The sequence below is a fragment of the Belonocnema kinseyi genome, chromosome 5, assembly GCF_010883055.1.
Source record: "Belonocnema kinseyi isolate 2016_QV_RU_SX_M_011 chromosome 5, B_treatae_v1, whole genome shotgun sequence".
Lineage (NCBI taxonomy): Eukaryota > Metazoa > Arthropoda > Insecta > Hymenoptera > Cynipidae > Belonocnema > Belonocnema kinseyi.
The window spans coordinates 2363738-2381904 of record NC_046661.1 but is presented as its reverse complement, the minus strand read 5'-3'; the positions used below and the strand labels follow the sequence as shown (position 1 = coordinate 2381904).

At 35.4% G+C, this 18167-nt stretch overlaps 1 protein-coding gene across 2 annotated transcripts in view; it reads right to left on the bottom strand.

Moving 5' to 3' along the window:
- The window catches only part of LOC117172318 (coatomer subunit beta), a 135305-nt gene that overhangs the window by 87814 nt on the left and 29324 nt on the right, over positions 1-18167 (bottom strand). The window lies entirely within an intron of this gene.

Below are 18167 nucleotides of genomic sequence, written 5' to 3'. Positions count from 1 at the left end.
TTTGGAATCAATTTAAATTGGCCTCTTCTTTTCGCGTTAAGAAATTTGTAATAAAGCAATTTTTATTTTCGTAAATTTTTATATTTTCAGAAAATATAAGTTTCTTGCACGTATCAGAAAATATTAACCGCCTCAATACGTTTCTACTTCTTTTTATTTCCCTATGATTGGGATTTTCCAATCTAAACTAAAAATATGCTTTACACTGCTCAAATCCTTTGCATTGAAGAAGCTTGCCGCGAGCTTCGCCAGCCTTGCCGAAAACAGTGGTGTAGCCAGGGGCGACGCTTGGGCCCCCGAAGCTAAGTTTTTTCATTATTCAATTCCCTTTTCCCCCACTCTTTGCCTATACATAAATCCGAAACCCCTTTTTGGAAAAAATCGAAGCCCCTCCTGCAAAAAACCCTATTGGTATTAATTAAAAAGCTCAATTAAGAAAATCGACTTCTTAATTTTTTAAATTAATTTATGACATGAAGTAAAACTTTTCACTTTCGTGATATTTTTTAGTACGACCAGTCATTATTTACTTATGGTGAAAAGTTTCATTTCGTGCAATAGATTAATACAAAATTAAGAAAAAACCGATTTTCTTAATTGAGACTGTTTGTTAATAACAATAGTTGTAAACAATAAGGGTCAGATATTAAAAACGCTACACAAGATAATTACATTCCTTATGGTAAAATTTAGGTATATTAAAAAAGGTAATTGCTAGTAACTTGAAAATTGTGGCTTTTATGGGAGGGTGTGTCTATAAAAAATATATTGTTTATAAAGCCATAAATAAATAATTCCCGGTCGTACGAGAAAATAACACGGTAGTTCAAAGTTTTATTTGGACCATAGATTATTAAAACAATGAAAAAAATCGATTTTCTTAACGGAGCTTTTTCGTTACTAACAGTAGTTATAAACAATAAGCGTCAGATATCGAAAGTGCTACCGAAGATGATTACATTCTTTATGGTAAAATTAAGGATATACAAAAAGGTAATCACTAATAACTTGAAAATTGTGACTTTTAGGGGAGGGTGTGTTTATAAAGAATACATTGTTTTTAAGGCCATAAATAAATAATGGCTCGTCGTACGAGAAAATATAGAGAGAGTGAAAAGTTCAATCATGTGGCAAGGATTAATTAAAAAAATTGAAATCAATTCTGGTAATTGATGGTCATTATTTATATCAATTGTTATAAACATTTTAGCTAAAGAAATTATGAACAACAAATTATGTTAATAATGCTAGATAAAGCTTTCGCAATAATTTGAAGCAATATTATGACACTGGTTGATTTTTTATTGATAAATAAAGAGTCTAAACGGTTTCCTCTTAAAAATAACAATTTTTTAATAACAATTTAAGGAGAGAAGTTTTTATTCGATCGAAAGATTTCTTTTTCTTTTTAAGAGATCTATCTTTGATATAGACAGTGTACAAGTTTTAAATTTTTCTGAATTAGATTTCGAAGTAACACTGTACAAATAAGGCAGTTTTGTTAAAAAAAATCATTTGTTGATAATGCTTTACATTGCAAACGGTTCGTTTTACGAAAAAAGAGCAAGATGCAAAGACCTTTTATTTTTGGTCAGCCATTTTAAAAATTATTTTATACATTTTTTGTCTGTAAATAATGAAATTGTTTTTAGACAATTTTAAACGAAAATTGACCCACATATCGAAAACCTACGCAAGAGATTCGTAAACATTGGTCTTTTTGACTGTTTAAAAAAGAGTAATCTCGGGGACCTATTAGCGCATACGAAAGTGTTAGTAGCTGCCGAAGTATAAGTAATAAAACATACTCTATATTTCAGACCTCACTAAAGTTTGCAACGCTGAAAAAAAGGAATGTACACAAAATTTGTTTTGCGCGAGACCCAAAATGTTAGTGTTGATTATAACATTTAGTGTTCCAGTTGATGTCCAAAGATGCTAAAAAAAGTTCAATTACCTTATCTCTTCCAGAATCTAACATAATAAAAAATGTAATAAATTGTCAAAAAATCGCTAAATTCCAGACCAAAAATATTATGCTTCATAATTTTTTCATTTGAAGTCTTAAGGTACTAAAAGAAGTTTAATTCTCTTATCACTTCTGGAAAACCCTCCTTTTCAACACCGAATATAATAACGAATCACAAATGTTATACATTACACCGTTGCTAATTGCACCGTTGACATTTTGCAATTCTTGGAAGAAATTGTTCGACTGCTTTCACTGAGTAAAAAAGTAACATCTCTCTCTCTCTCTCTCTCTCTCTCTCTCTCTCTCTCTCCTTGTAAACTATTAATCATTAATATATATGAAAATATATATATGAAAATATATATATGAAAATATATATATGAAAAAAATGTTAAACCCAAAAAACCAGTTTCTTAAAAAAAACATAGCATTTTGTAACTAAAGTGGTGAAGTTATAACTGAAATAATGTAAGTTTCAGTTTAAAAAAATAACCAATTTTCGTTGAAGCAATTAATTTTTTACCCAAAAACAAGTATTTTTATGAAGTAGTTAATCTTTTAACCCCAGACGTGAATTATGTACTAAAGAAACAACTTCCTAAAACATATTGACATATTTTCTACCAGAAGGTTAATTTTCCAAGAGAGAATAAATTTTTGAAGAAAAAGGAGAATTATCAGCAGAATTAATAAAATTTTTACATTAAAAAATTAATTGTTTACAAACAAATTAATTTTCAACACAATAGATTAATTTTTAGCCAAATAATTTAATTATTAAACAAAAAGTCGAATATTAAGCCAAATAATTGAATAATTAAATAATTTCAAACTAAAAAAAAAATATAATTTTTAAGAAAATAGTCCACTTTTTATGAAATAGGTGTATTTTGAACTAACATAATTAATTTTCCAGTAACAGAATTTATTTTTAACTAAATATTTTTATTCTGAACAAAAAAACTATGAATTTGAAAGATTTTGGTTGACTTTATCATCTATCTTTTCTTCAATTATTATTTCTTGTTTCCAATCAGCCGAGAAGGGAGGTAGTTTTGAAGTCTGGTTTTGTAATTTTGAATCTTTTTCATGCTCATTTACCATAGAGTTATTCATGAAAAAATATATTTCTGTTCAGTCTTAAATGAAAAGTAATAACACTTCGAACCGAAGAAATGCTCTCAGTCCCTGCTCTACACACAATATAACATTACAACTTTGCATTGATATTATAATGTCATGCCAACAAGAACTCTGAGACATTATATTCTTTCAGTCAGATGGCGAAAACGCAAATGTAAAATACACTGATCAATAATTGCAAAAATGTCATATGCAACTGAAACCCAAGAAATAGCACTGTTTCCTTTCCACTTATGAACTGAAAACGATATTTCAACGAAATTCCATATGTAATAGTTAGCTTAGGTGCTTCGTCTTCTAATTAGAGGTCCTTAAGCTATAGGTCCCCCTATTATACAGTGCGTCTATTACCGATTATATATACCGGGACATTCCCGTGCAGACAAACTAGAAAATCCAATTTTAACAAAAATGCCTTTGACATCTTAAGCTATACTCATCTTAGGGCTGAGAAAAAAGTGAGCTTTGGCTGGCGTTAGCAGTTTGCAGCCAACCACCTCAACTATTTACTCGTGCCTACTTATAAGAATAAAGGAACAGAATTTAACTGGCCAAAAAGAGCAGCCTCCTGCTGATGAAACTCTGTCTGGAAGGTGTGGATAACGAATACTTTATTGAAGCTGAGGGCACAGGTTCTAGCAACATTTTGAAAGGAATTTTGGTCGTGCAGCAAGTGATCCACGTCACAAAGCAGGTTCCCAATGATACCCACATGGAATTCGGACTAGACAAATGCAGCTCAGAAGTCGGGTTTACTAAACACCTGTCGACTTGTAAGAAACTTGCTAGACCATTAGGAAGTAGGCGACTGAAATTCCTATGGAGTGACAAATAGTAGTTCTAAAAAAAACATCCACAGGCGACTAATGTCACCTTCACCGAATCGGTTCTGAAGAATTAAAATGACGGAGCATCAAATGCCCCACAGTAATACGGTGACTGGAAGTATAGTTATACCAGGCCACCAAAGAGCGGGTTAGGAGCATTATAGATGCTAATCAACTGTGTAAGCCACAAATTATACAGTCAAGAAAGTATTTTAACAGCAAACGAGATGATGCGCTTTACAAAACCGTCAGTGAAGCGGATCTCGATTACACGCTCTTGCGCTTGACCTCAGAGGAGCCTTTAAATATCAGGATAGAAATCATAGAGGAATTAGAAACAAAATGGAGGCAGAAAGTCGACGCAGACGAGCACCCCTAAACGTCAGATTAACATGAAGTGGATTGTAAGGCATCAAATATTTGGTTGAAAACAGCGTCCTATTTTCAGAAACAGAAGGATCGGCCATTGCGATTCAGGACAAGTATTCAGAACCAGAAATTATCCCAAACACGTCTTAGTGCAAGACGTGCTTGACAAGTGCCAATTATGCAAAGATACCAAAGAATCCTTCAAACAGACTATTGATGCGGTAACTGTACCTTTACTGATAGACTTAGGCGTTTAAAGCCAATGCTGACAACGAAGGGGACATGCGCACTGTGATTATCTATTTCATTGTCTTCCACGAGAAGTGTGCAATTGAAAGCTTTGGAAATTTAAAAAATGAAAATTTAGATTACATTTTTGTTAATTTTCGTGAAATAAAGAAATTTGTTACCGGATATTATACTGTCACATTATTCAATATGCATATTTTATATCATTTGATGATTGCAATTAAATCTGTGTTACTTACCCATAGTTGTAGGAGAAACGATGATAGCAAATCACAGTGCGCATGTACCCTTCGTTGTGAGCATTGGCTTCAAACGTCTAAGTCTCGTAATAAATATACAGTTACTGCAGTCGAAACTCAAGAAGCTTTCTAAAGCATAATCGGTCTCCTTATTATTACAGGGTATAGCCTGCAAGTAGGCAACACGAGATTCTCCCTAGTGAATATCACGAAATGTTGCAGAACTCGGGAGAATTCTTATTGCACAAGCCTGCCGCTTCTCCCTCTCATCCACCCAGACAAGCAGGGGGCAGAAGTGAAGCAACACGTCCTATAAAAGGGCCGGCAGAACGAAAAATCGGAGTTGTAAAACTCGCAGACGAACCGCGAGGGTCTTGGACCAAATACTAGGAGTGACTACAAGATTTCATCTTCTAGTTCAGTTCTAGATTCCTAGTAGAAAAAGTGAGCATCTGCTCTACACTGATTAGCATTTTCTCTCTTTCTCTATCGCGCCGCGCCATTTCTGTCGTCGATCTTTTGTTCGCGTTTCGAAACTTAGGACCTGAGACTTGTTCTACCTCTCGGGCCTCAACTCAAAAGTTACAGGGAAGCGTCCCTCGTGCCGTGCCATAAGCACCTGTCAGTTAAACTGTCAATTTATGACCATAATCCTCCGTTGACAACCTAAGATAGTTTTATGAATGAACTGCATTTTTGAATGTTGTGTTAGATAATTTTCTTTTATTAAGGGAAAGAGGGTTGAAACCCTACATTTAAGAAATACATTATCCTTATTCTTTTTAAAATTTAATCGATTCTTTCTTTTTTGAAATACTCTGTAATAACCACATAAGTATAGAGTCGAGGTTCTCCTTGAAATCCAGACGAGGAAGTAGCCATTACAGAGGTTGAAGTAAGTTTCAAAGGATAAAAACGCACAGAAGAATAGACTCGGGGTTTTCCCCGAACTCTAGTCTAGGAAGTGTCGGTTATCTGGCCAAACTGAGTCATTAATTATTAGAAGGGATATTCATAGAAAAATAGGCTTGGTGTTCTCCCTGGGCACTAGTCGAGGAAGTAAGTCTCTTACGTGAATTCAAAATCCAGCTTTTGTTTCTGGAATAGCAAGACAAGAGTAGAGATGTGTAGCTAATACCAAAGCTTGATAAGAGATTATTGTATCGAGAATTTAAATGATGATGAGATAATTTTAAAAAAGCGTTAATATCAATAATATCTCGGGTTTATCCGTGCATGATGCTCTTTACGTGTAAAGAGTCAAATGAAGAAAAATAAGGTTTTACTTATTCAATAAATTGAATTAAATGATTAGCATTAGAAATCTACGAGTTTAAATGAAATAAAATCAGAGAATGCACTGAATTGTGTGTTTCTCTTCATTTCCTTATAATTTGTAAAGTATAAAACGATATTTTACGACCAAAAAGTTTAGATGTCAGGCAATAAACTGTAAAAATTAATTGCATGAGCAATTAATTGCTGCGTAATTAAATAACGGTAAAAGTTGGCAATTACAATTGGCGCCAAACGTGGGACAGGTAAGTCTAAAAAGAAGTTAGGTTTCTTCTATTTTACGCGTAAAATCAAAATAGACAAAAATCAATTAGTTGAGGCCTTCTTTAAAGGGTATAAAATTTTTAAAAGGGTTTACTTGCAATATCTTACAAGTCAGAAGAACTTGCCACAAGCAATGGTAGAATTAGATCAAGTGCTTGCTAAAATGAAGATTGAAGTAGAAGAAGAAAAGAGCATGGAAAGGCTCGATAGATGCCTCACCGAACGTTCAAGAAACATGCGCTTATAAAGTATCTAGAACTTGTAAACGAATATACAGATTCAATAAGTAGGTGAAAAATACTTTCTTGTAAATAAAAGACTTTATACTTTAATAATTCGCAATAATTAAAAACGATTCACACGTGAGTGCAGCGACCAGTGTTTTCTACGAACAATATACGATTATTCAGGAGTGTAATGCACAGATAGCTGTAATCACAGGAACTAAAATTTCCTTTAGAGAAAGATATACAGAGACCGAAAACTTTACCGAAAGTGTGACGTTCAAAAGTGAATCGAGATTCACGTTTCGTGGACAGAACACGGCTCTCCGAATGGTAAAATAAAAAATAGTTCTGCAAAGTGAAACCCTCGATTTCGAATTTCTCCGACAATTCACGGCAACTAGACCGTGGAATGAATAAACCAAAAATGCAGTGACACGCGTTAAAAAGTGCCATGATAAAGAAAAACAATTAAAGAACTCTTTTTATATAAACTGAACAATAGATTTAATTAAATGAAATAAATGAGCCCATGTGCGCAGTATTTGAATGAACTAAAGAATCTCGTGAAAATAAAATGAGTAAAAATAACCTACGCGCGTCAAGATTGTCGAGAAAATCGCCCAGTGAAGTAAAACGTCAGAAGAGTTGAATACAACCCTTCCAAGTGGAGTCAACGAAAATATGGAAGAAACACGAGGTTCTGCTCAATTACAATCAGAGCCAAGTTCCCAGCAAATGTGGGCTGTAATTAACCAACGCCTTAAGGAGCTTGAAAAACGGACTCAACGTATCCTGGCAGAGGAGAGGAAGTACTGCGAGCAACAGGTGACAGAGAAAGAGAGAGATAACTCTCCAAGTGAGGATGAAGGCATTGGATACAAGCATCGGCCGTTCCTTGGAGGCGACAACCAACCGAACTCGGAGCTTGGAAGAACGTGAGTTGCGAATGCAGATACAGATCAACCGATTAGAGACCGCCTACGCTAGAGTTGCCGAGCGAATTACCGACAACCTCACATCTCAAACCAGCACCACGTGGTGCCTGTCAAACCCCCTACCAAGTACGTGTTACCTTAATTAAACGGCGTGGGAAGTCCGATGCGATCTCTCAAGCAACTGAAACAATATTGGGAGGTGGTTCGCTCAAGATTATGCGACACTGAAGAGCTAATAGAGAAATCCCTATCAGGACCACCCAGCGATTGGTGACTGGTAATAAAAAGGGGACGTTACCGATATCGAGACCTTTTCCGAGAAGCTCGATACTGGAATGAACACACCCAGCATGAACCTGAAAAGAAGCTGGAGTTCGGACACTTCCAGGCAGGAAGAGACAAATACCGGGCTGAATATGCAAAAAAAATTATTGCGCACATCAGTAATTTATTACCTGTCCCCAAACAAGGGGAGGTTATAGGAAAACTGGCCAGGCATTTCAGCGACGAGATGATATATGCTATCACTGGAAAAGGGATAAATAAATGCGAGCAACTCATCGAGCTGCCAGAAGAATTTGACAAGATTGATAGTATAGACACCTGTTTTGTTAAGCAAACGAACCGAATGAATCCTCAGCGCGAGGATAATTGCAACAATGAAGGGAACTGGCGCAATAATCAGCAAAATAACAGCAATCCACGCAACTTCATTCCGTCAAACACAGGGCCATGGACGCAACAAAAAATGAAAATCGATCTAACTACGGAGGTGCCAAACAGAGCCTGAATTCTGGGGGGCAACGTGCCCCACAAGACAAGAACTCACGGCGGCAAAATCAGAATATGCCCTCATTCAATATACAACATATGGAAATCAAGCAACCAAATGACGGTGAGAGCGCGCAATATCCACATAATGAAGCGATTTTCGACAAGGGAAACGAGCAAGAACCACGTCAATAGAGAAAAGACGCGGAAATTGACGTGGCACGTGAAACAACATATTATACGAACGTTTTAACGAATAAACGTGCAGATCTCTTGGAAGAAACCCCAGGAACAATACCGAAATCGCTGTCAAAATTTTACATAGCCAACATACAGGTCGCAGGCATTGTCACGCAAGCGCTAATTGACACAGGGGCGAAGATCACGTGTATCTCCGAAGAATTTCTCAGTAGTAACTTACAGAGATTCCGCCGCTATCCTAGCTTACCATTGTCAGGTGTGGCCGCTGTACGGCCGATGGGGGGGGGGCAAAGCGGTACGGTTTAGTAAGCAAATATACGCTAACGTCCAATTGCCAAATACCTTAACACAAATGGCTTTTCTTGTCGTGCCCCGCCTATTAAGGACTTGTATAATAGGAATCGACATATTGGACGAACACCAAGCCAATATAAATCTAGCTACGAAAACTCTCACCTTCCGATATCTACAGGGCCAGCCCGCAATTCGTATTGTACAAGATGAAGACAAAGAAAAACAAAATAAAAATTACAATCTTAGCACCATAAATTCGGAAGAGGAAGACTCCATTAAATGGGAGGAGATACAAAACAAACAATAATTGACGCTGGCCGAGGACCTACCTTTAAATGTCACACAAGAGGAGATTCATGAGAAGATAAACGAAAATGTAAGTCTCACTAATGAAGAAAGAAGAAAACTCGGAGAAATCCTACGGAGACATAAAAGGGGGTTTCGGCGAGAGCCTGAATTATTAACAAAATCGAGCACGTATTAAAAGTAAAATAAAATCAACCCTTCGTAGGACGAACTTACCCTATACCAATGGCACACCGTGAAAACTTAGACGAGGAAGTGCAAAGAATGTTAAAAATGGGGATTATTCAAAGATCGAACAGTCCTTACATCAATCCCGTCGTCCCTGTAATTAAAAAGGACGGATCAATCCGCCTATACCTGGATGCACAGAAGCTTAACGAGATCTTAATCGAGGACTGGAAGTGTCCAGAGCCGGCAGACATATTATTCCAGAAATGCAAATGATGAATTCAGAGTAGTCCCGTTTGGTCTCAAAACGAGCACCGCAGCCCTAGTACGAGGATTGAACCACGCATTACAAGAAATAAGCGAATACATCATCACTTTTGTAGACGATACTCTTATCACATCTGAGTACAACACACAAGATTTGGAACACCTTGATGAAATTTTAGAAAAATTGTCCGTTAAATCTCAGCAAATCCTATTTTTTCAAGGAAGAAACTAAACTTCTAGGGTTCATTCTGATAACGAAAATAATAAAACCAGATCCTGAGAAGATTATGGACATACAAGCCTTTCCAGTGCCAAGAAACGTGAAACAACTCAGAGGCTTTCTTGGATTGATAAATTTCTATTCAAAATTTAGTGATAAGTACGCAGAAGAAACTGTGCCTGTTTTCAAGCTAATAAAAAAGGGCCTACCATGGGAATGGGATCATGAAGCTCAAACAAGTTTTGATAGAAATAAACAACTCTTTGGGGAGTCAACTATGTTATACTTTCCTGATCCAAGAGAATTATCACCTGGAAACTGACGCCAGTAACTAGGCCCACGGTGCAATGTTATATCAATTCAACGACCTGCAGGCATGGGTGCTACAAACATTCAGAACATACCTACATGGAGCCGCGATTATCAATCGAACTGACCACCTCGCACTTAACTTTTTGAGAACATGTAAATTCGTCAATGCACGTCTCACTCGATGGATTCTCACAATACAAGGCTATGACATAAAAACTGAACATCTTCCGGGAAAGGAAAACGTGATGGGGGATGTTCTGAGCAGATTGCAAAAAGAAAACAGCTACAAAAAAATAGTGGTGAAACACGCGTGGTAATAAACGCTCTAAGCTACATGTGGACCAACGAACTAGAGCACTTGATTCGAGCAATCCTAGAGAAACTACGAGAAAATAAAAAATTGGAACAACTCAAACAAAAAGTGTAATTAGAAACAGAAAAAGAACTACGTTTAAAAATGATCAACAATACACTATATCAATTAAAGGAAGGTCTTGTAGTTTTTGTCTACTGGTTTGTAAGAGTTAAAACCCAACATAGGAAAAGAGATAGAACGTAGATTCAAGGGTAGTCATACACATAGATTTTTGGAGCTTTTTAAAATGTTTTGTAATATTTGAAACGCATTAGGTTTTCCATAAGAAGAATGTCATTTGATACAGTTATCTCCATGATCGACGGATTGTTTATTTTTATATAATTAAAGTTTGTAGGCCAACACTAATAGACACTTCCGAGACCATGAAGATACTTCATGGTCTTCATGGTCCCGGAAGTGTCTTAGTGTTGGCCCACAAACTTTAATTATATGAAAATAAACAATACGTCGATCATGGAGATAACTGTATCAAATAACATTCTTCTTATGGAAAACTTAATGCGTTTCCAATATTACAAAACATCTTAAAAAGCTCCAAAAATCTATGTGTATGAATACCCTTGAATCTACGTTCTATCTCTTTTCCTATGATGGGTTTTAACTCTTACAAACTGATGAGGTCCGGAGTCAACGTTCGAAACATGTTTTAATAATACCACAATAAACATAAGCTACGGCCAGGAGACAAAAACTACAAGACCTTCCTTTAATTATTATTTCATCTGGTCAAACCCCTAACACCAATTTATATAATACACTATATCATTTTGATGGCATTGCCTACCGAATATACATAACCAAAGAAATCCTACAAGATCTCATATCGGAATGTCACGCTGCGTATGGACACCCAGGGGCAGAGAAGACATATAAAATACTCAAAGCGTCTTTTTATGTACCAAAAATGGCAAAAGTCACCCGTCAAGCGATTGCCACGTACGACCCATGCCAACGAAATAAAATTCCAACGCAAGCCTCACAGGCGCTGCAGAGCCAGTGCTCTCTCAAGAACCCCTAGAACTTATATCAATTGATTTCTTTAGGCCATTAACCGAAACTAAATTCGGATGTCAGCACATCTTAGTGATAATCAACACCTTTACTAAATTCACAGAAATTTATCTCTGATAGAGGGACGCAGTTCAAAAGTCATAAATGCCGACAAGCTCTAAACGCACTGGGAATAAAAATGATTCTTACTTCTGTTTGCGCTCGGAGCGGCCCTGCAACCAAGGGTTGCCTGGCCGCGCCCGAGGTGTGTCGAATTTCCCCGAGGAGACCTGAAGTCCCAAGCGGCAGCACGTTTCGCGCCAGTCTTGGTCTATCCGCCTGTGAAGAACACTGTTTTTCTCTCGCGTGTATTTTCCCACCGATATATGGGTTAGTCGCCTGGCCATCGAATTTCACCGACGGTTTACCCTGGACACCAGTCGACGTTTTTACCTTGTCACTACCGCCCCTGCCCGACGGAGGACTCCGACCGCCCTACTGCGCCCCTTTTTAGGGCCATCTTCTTCACGACTTTCCGACCGTCATACCTGGGTTACGGCCTGGTGGCCCAACTATCGCTGTAGGTGGTAATAAATTCTATTTTAAACGAAAGAAAGCAGTTTTCTCAATGTGTCGAGCCTTATCTCTCAGCATCCTCATCCCTCTTCCCACCCTCGGTAGACGATCTCGCCATAAGGGTCTTCAGTTTAAAAGAAAACCTAATTATGGCTAACCATTAGTCTTTTGTATTCCAAACAAGCCCTACTTGGTCTTCGACTAGAGGCAGCAAGATTCGGGCTCTAAATAAGAAGGCAATCAGGCTTGCTGGAGCTCTCAAGGTCTAGCTTTTAGACCTCTAGAATATTCTAGAGGTTATAATATTAATATTATAATATTAATATTCTAAAATTCTTTTAGAATAGCGAACTTCAAAGATTTGCGAAGTCACGACAGCTGAGCGAGCTGAGCGAGTCGCGTCGTATAGTCGTCGCATCTATCTGTTTCTTAATTGTTTGCCGAGAGAATAACTAGATCATGGAATAAGCTACAGACGCGCATCTTTACGTATTTGGGCGTAGATACTGTCAAAGAAGGAGTTGTCTGGACGAAAGTGTCAAATATTGGAGCAGGGACTCAATTTTGTATGACGTTCAGGGAGCGTGCGCGTCAAGTTTCTAAAAGAAAGGCTTCCATAGTTGCGCACAAAGGACGTAATTGAAAGACTTAAACAAATAATAATATTTTCAATAATTAGCATATATTAAAGGAAAGTTTCCTTTATTTCAAAGAAACTATTTTCTGTGCGTAATTTGATTTATAATACAGGCTTTATTTAGGTTATATTTAGCACTTCTTTTAAATTTATAATGTGACTTGATGCAAGCCCACAGTCTGGCTACATACTATTTTTAAGATTATGCAGCAGCTTAATGTTAGCCTACTGTCTGACTAACAACTAATTTCTAATAATAAGTAGATTTGATAAGAATCAAATCAATCGTTTCTTCGACCGTCAATGTAGAAAAGAGTAAGATTTATTTTTGTAAGCTGCTTGCCTTTTTCAAAGAATCTGTGCTTTTTATCTTGTAAAAACCCAAGAATATTAATTTTGAAGTCAAACATCTGTCAATAGTTTAATGTCAATTATTTAAAGTAATAATGACGTGTGACACCAAATTAAATTAAAATGTACAAAAAACATATAATGGAAAAGCCTCATAACAACTGAGGAGGTTTTTTAAAGAAACTACATCTAAAATGACGGAAAAATCCTTACAATGTTTTTGAACACCGACGAACATATAGCATACTAGGCAATGACATACATTACGGTGGTAAATTCATGAATACAGAATAAAGGCGTCATTTTTAAGTAACCGCGAATGAGAAAAGCGCGCCAAAGTAACTGAAATTTTAACTTGGTTTTTTTAAATTTTATAATACTTTGACATATTTTGTTGACATTAATTATTTCTGTCTACAAGTTAATCGAAATAAAGTGATATTTGTTTATAAAAATGGATTCTATCATGCGTCTTTTAAATGTATTTTTTTCTCTAGCAAGAATTTTAATATTGTTAAAATCAAAATCAAAATAATGGTTTAATTTCCAACAATGTTGTGAAAGACCTGTATTGAAATTTCCAACTCTACAATCTCTTTTATGTTCCGAAACTCTAGTTTTTAATCTTCTACCTGTTTCACCAATATAAACTTTTTCACAACAATTACATTTAATGAGATATACAATTCCAGGAAAATTTTCCTTACTATCAATACCTTTTGGATTGAGCCAAATTTTTTTAAGAGAGTTTTGAATACTAAAATAAATATTTATGTGAAATTTTTTTAACGATATTCGCAACCTTTCAGAGAGTCCTTGAACATACGGCAACGTTACTTTTTCAATCCGATTTTTTGTACATGTCAACCCAGCTATTTTTCTTACTGGAATCATTGTAGATTTCATCAATTCGTTCTCGAATGATATTGTTTATCAAAGGACGCGGATAATTATTTTGAACAAAAGTAATTTTAATTTGATCCCTTTTTCTTTCCTGAATCTAATATCACTCAATTTGATGCATCTATCGATTAAACCTTTTACTAGGCCGACCTTTTGACAATATAAATGATGGGAATTAAAATTAAGATATCTACCAGACCATGGCGCTTTTTTAAACCAATCTTACCTTCAGTTGTTTTTGTAATTTGGCACTCAAGGTAATTTATTGAATTATTATTTTCAAGTTCAGATGTAAACTGTATGGAGTTTTCACTATTGTTAAAAGTATTTATGAAATCAACCATTTTTTCAGCAGGAACAATAGCTAAAAACATCATCTACATACCTTTGATATAAAATAGATTTAAGATTCAATTTTTTCAAAGCTCTTATTTCAACATCTTCTAAAACCAAATTTGAAACTATAGGAGACAATGGTGAACCTATAGGGCAACCATTCAATTGTTTATAATATTTTCGATTGAAAAAGAAAATCATGTTATTGAAAACAGTTCTAGTAACGACTGAAAATGCATTTTTTGTTATTTTAGTCAAATTTTTATCTCGTAATAGTTTTTCTTCGTTGCAGTCTAATGCTAGATCTAATGGAACGTTACCAAACATTAAAACTATCTCCAATGAAACTTAGGAACGTGTTGAGGGTAATTTAATTTTATTTAAAGTATCCTTTAAATCCCATCTATTTCTAACAAAGGATTCTGTGTTACCTGGAACTGGTTTTAAAGCATTATGAATATATTTGTCTACGTTATAGGTAGGAGAACCAATTGTGGAAACAATTAATCTGCATTTCAAATCCGGCTTGTCCACTTTTGGAAGAGAATAAGTATAAGCTTTGGTACTATTATGTGTTTTCAATTTATATGCCGTTTGTTCATTTTTTCATCTCATTTTCCCCCATCGAATAGCTATATCATTACACTTTTCTTCTATTGTTGGAACAAGACTGGTTTTTATCTTTTTATACAAATGATCATTGTTGAGCATGTTTTCCAGTCTTGTTATAATTTTCTCTATTAGCTGCTGCCATTATTTTGCCTTTATCTGCATTTAAAGAAACGAAACCTTTATTAGCCTGTTGAAAATTGTCAACAAGATCAAAAGATTTCTCAAGGTTCTTGAAGTTATTATTTCGATTATGGTTTGAGATTAATTAAGTAACTGCTTTTTTTATGCTAAGTTTCTGATCTTCCTGCTCTACATTTTTTAAACAATTTTCTATACTAGCAACCATGTTATTAATAGGTACCTTCTTGACATTGTGAGGAATACAAAAATTCTTCACCCAGTGCTAAGGTTTCAGCTACCTCATCCGGGATTTCGACATTTGAGATATTTTTGAAGCATTTTTTTAAGTTGCAGTCTCTACATTGATTTTTCTGTATTTACAACCTATTTTGCAGTAAATTAAACTGGTTGATACATTCTTGCCTCTTTTTATACTTTACATTATTTAAACTCAGTATTTGTGACTCAAAAAACCTATTAATCGATCCATCATTGATAAATCTTTCTACACGATATTTTAAATAATTCGAAAAATTACCCAGTTTATTAATCTCTATCACTGTGTTTTCAATTTCAATTTTTAAGCACTTTGTTTAGAAATTGACTTTTTTGTTATGAAACTTTGAAATTAAAGTTTGATTTAAATTATACAAATTACACTTGTTCATAAAATTTTGTATGTGTGTCGGAAACAAGGCATTGTTTTTACACTTAATTAAGAACGTACGTTGTTCCTTAATAATAACCAATCTTCTACTGGTGTTAATACAATTGCCGATGTGTTTCCTCGTGGTATGATCGTACTTCTTCGAGATGTACGCCAAATAGCCCATAGTATCCAGAACGTTACTGACCTTGTTGATTAATAAGTAGATTTGATAAGAATCAAATCAATCCTTTTTTCGACCATCAATGTAAATAAGAATAAGATTTGTTTTTTTAGGTATTGCGGTCTTCATTAATTAAAAGAATAAAACGAAATTATTGGAAAAAAATTAACTTTCCAATAATTTCGTTTTATTCTTTTTATTAATGAAGAACTGAAGACCGACACAAACAAATCTTACTCTTAACTAGTTTGTAAACCATGCAGTGGTTTGATGTTAGCCCATATTATCGTTAACGACTATTTTTAAGACTACATTGGGTCTAACTTGTAGTACTACAAGTAGTTCGTTTTAAATATTTCAAGCTATGCTAGTTTTTAACGGAGCTGGTCTTCTTTATGTTACACCTTGAAACAAGCCCTCTCTTGGTTTCGAATCAAGACTTGTTTCTTCTTTGCATCGAGAATTTAAATGATGATAAGAGAATTTTAACAAAGAGTTAAGGTCATATAACGAGTGTACCAGCTGATAAAGGCAGTCCTGAGATCAATATTTTTTCACTCATATTTAAAAATAAAAGTTTAAATAACGCGGAAAATATTAATAAATATTAAACGACCGTTTGTGATAAGGCACAGAATCGTTAATCATGCAATCTGTATTACCCACAGACCCGTAGAAGTTCGAAGTTGTCTACTCGCTGCGATAGTGCTGCTCTGACATAGCTGATACGTATGTCAGACCAAAATTGTTTATTTGCATTTCAAGCGCATACATTACTTTTTGCATTATTTGTGTAGAATGTTCCGGAGCGATTTTTGTTGTATTGTCCCACGTTGATAAATATTAACCTCACAAACTAGCCATTTGACAAAATTGAAAATTGCCTGAAGGGTTTTACAGCACGGTAGCTTTTCTCCAAATTAGTAATTAAAAATTATTTTTTTCACAATACTAATTATTTAGGACCAGAGACACATTCCTTCGTGCCTCCCATTTAGCGTGCCAGATTTTTAACACGATATCTCATTCCGTGTGAGCGTAAGTTGGGAAAGAAAAGTATCGATATAGCTTCCAGTTTCATTTTCTTCAAAATTTTGCCTTAAGATCAATAATATCTCGGGTTTATCCGTACTTGATACTCTTTGCTTGTAAAGAGTCAAATCAAGAAAAATAAAGTTTTACTTATTCAATAAATTTAATTAAATGATAAGCATTAGAAATCTACCAGTTTAAATTAAATAACATCGGAGAATGTACTGAACTGTGTGTGTTTATCTTCATTTCCTTATATTTGATAAAATATAAAAAGAATTTTACGATAGAAGAGTTTATATGTCAGGGAATGAACTGTAAAGTTTAGAATAGGTTTTTATTAAATGAACCATTATTGTTAAATTGAAATCTTACATCTTCTTACATAAATTCCCTTCCAATTATTTTTAATGAGTATTAATGTTTAATGATTTTAATGAGTATTATTGACTTGTAACAACTATGAATAAAGTATTTTTCCACCTTAAACTACTAGGCAGTCTGATAAGTACCTGAAAATTCTAAGAGATGGCATTAGTATTCACTAATGTGAACCATTTTCGTCGAGCTTGATCCTTCAAATGACGCCTGTCAAAACTTCAGCCATTTATGTTTACGCATTTACAAGTTACAGCACTGAGAAGCGACCAACCTCCGAGTTTTTTTTAATATGGAAAAATCTGAGTTTCAATTTTTGATCAAACACAACTATCTTCGCAAGAAAACGATATCCGAGACCAAGGCCAAGCTGGATAAGTATTACCCGGACTCTGCACCGTCTATTGGAACGATTCATAAGTGGTTTACCGATTTTCGTTGTGGCCGTACGCGCACAGTTGATGCTGAACGATCTAGGCGCTCAAAAGAGGTCACTACACCAGAAAATGTCGAAAAAATCCATGATATGATGTTGAATGATCCCAAAGTGAAATTGAGAGAGGTAGCTAATGATGTAGGCATATCATTGGAACGTGTGGGCAATATAGAGCATTCAGTTTTGGGCATGAAGAAGCTCTGCGCGCGATGGGTGCCGCGTTTGTTCACAGTGGACCAAAAACGAATTCGTGTGACAACTTCCCAGCAGAATTTGGCATTATTTTCGCGTAAGCCGACCGAGTTTTTGCGCCGATTCATAACCATGGATGAAACCTGGATCCACTACTACACTCCTGAGTCAACGCAACAGGCAAAACAGTGGGTTCCACCGGGCCAAATTCATCATTATTGGACCGATTGTCGTCATCACGACAATGCGCCTGTTCATTCATGCTTAGTTGCACAAGCAAAATTGCATGAAATCGGCTTCGAATTGGTTCCTCATCCACCGTATTCACCAGACCT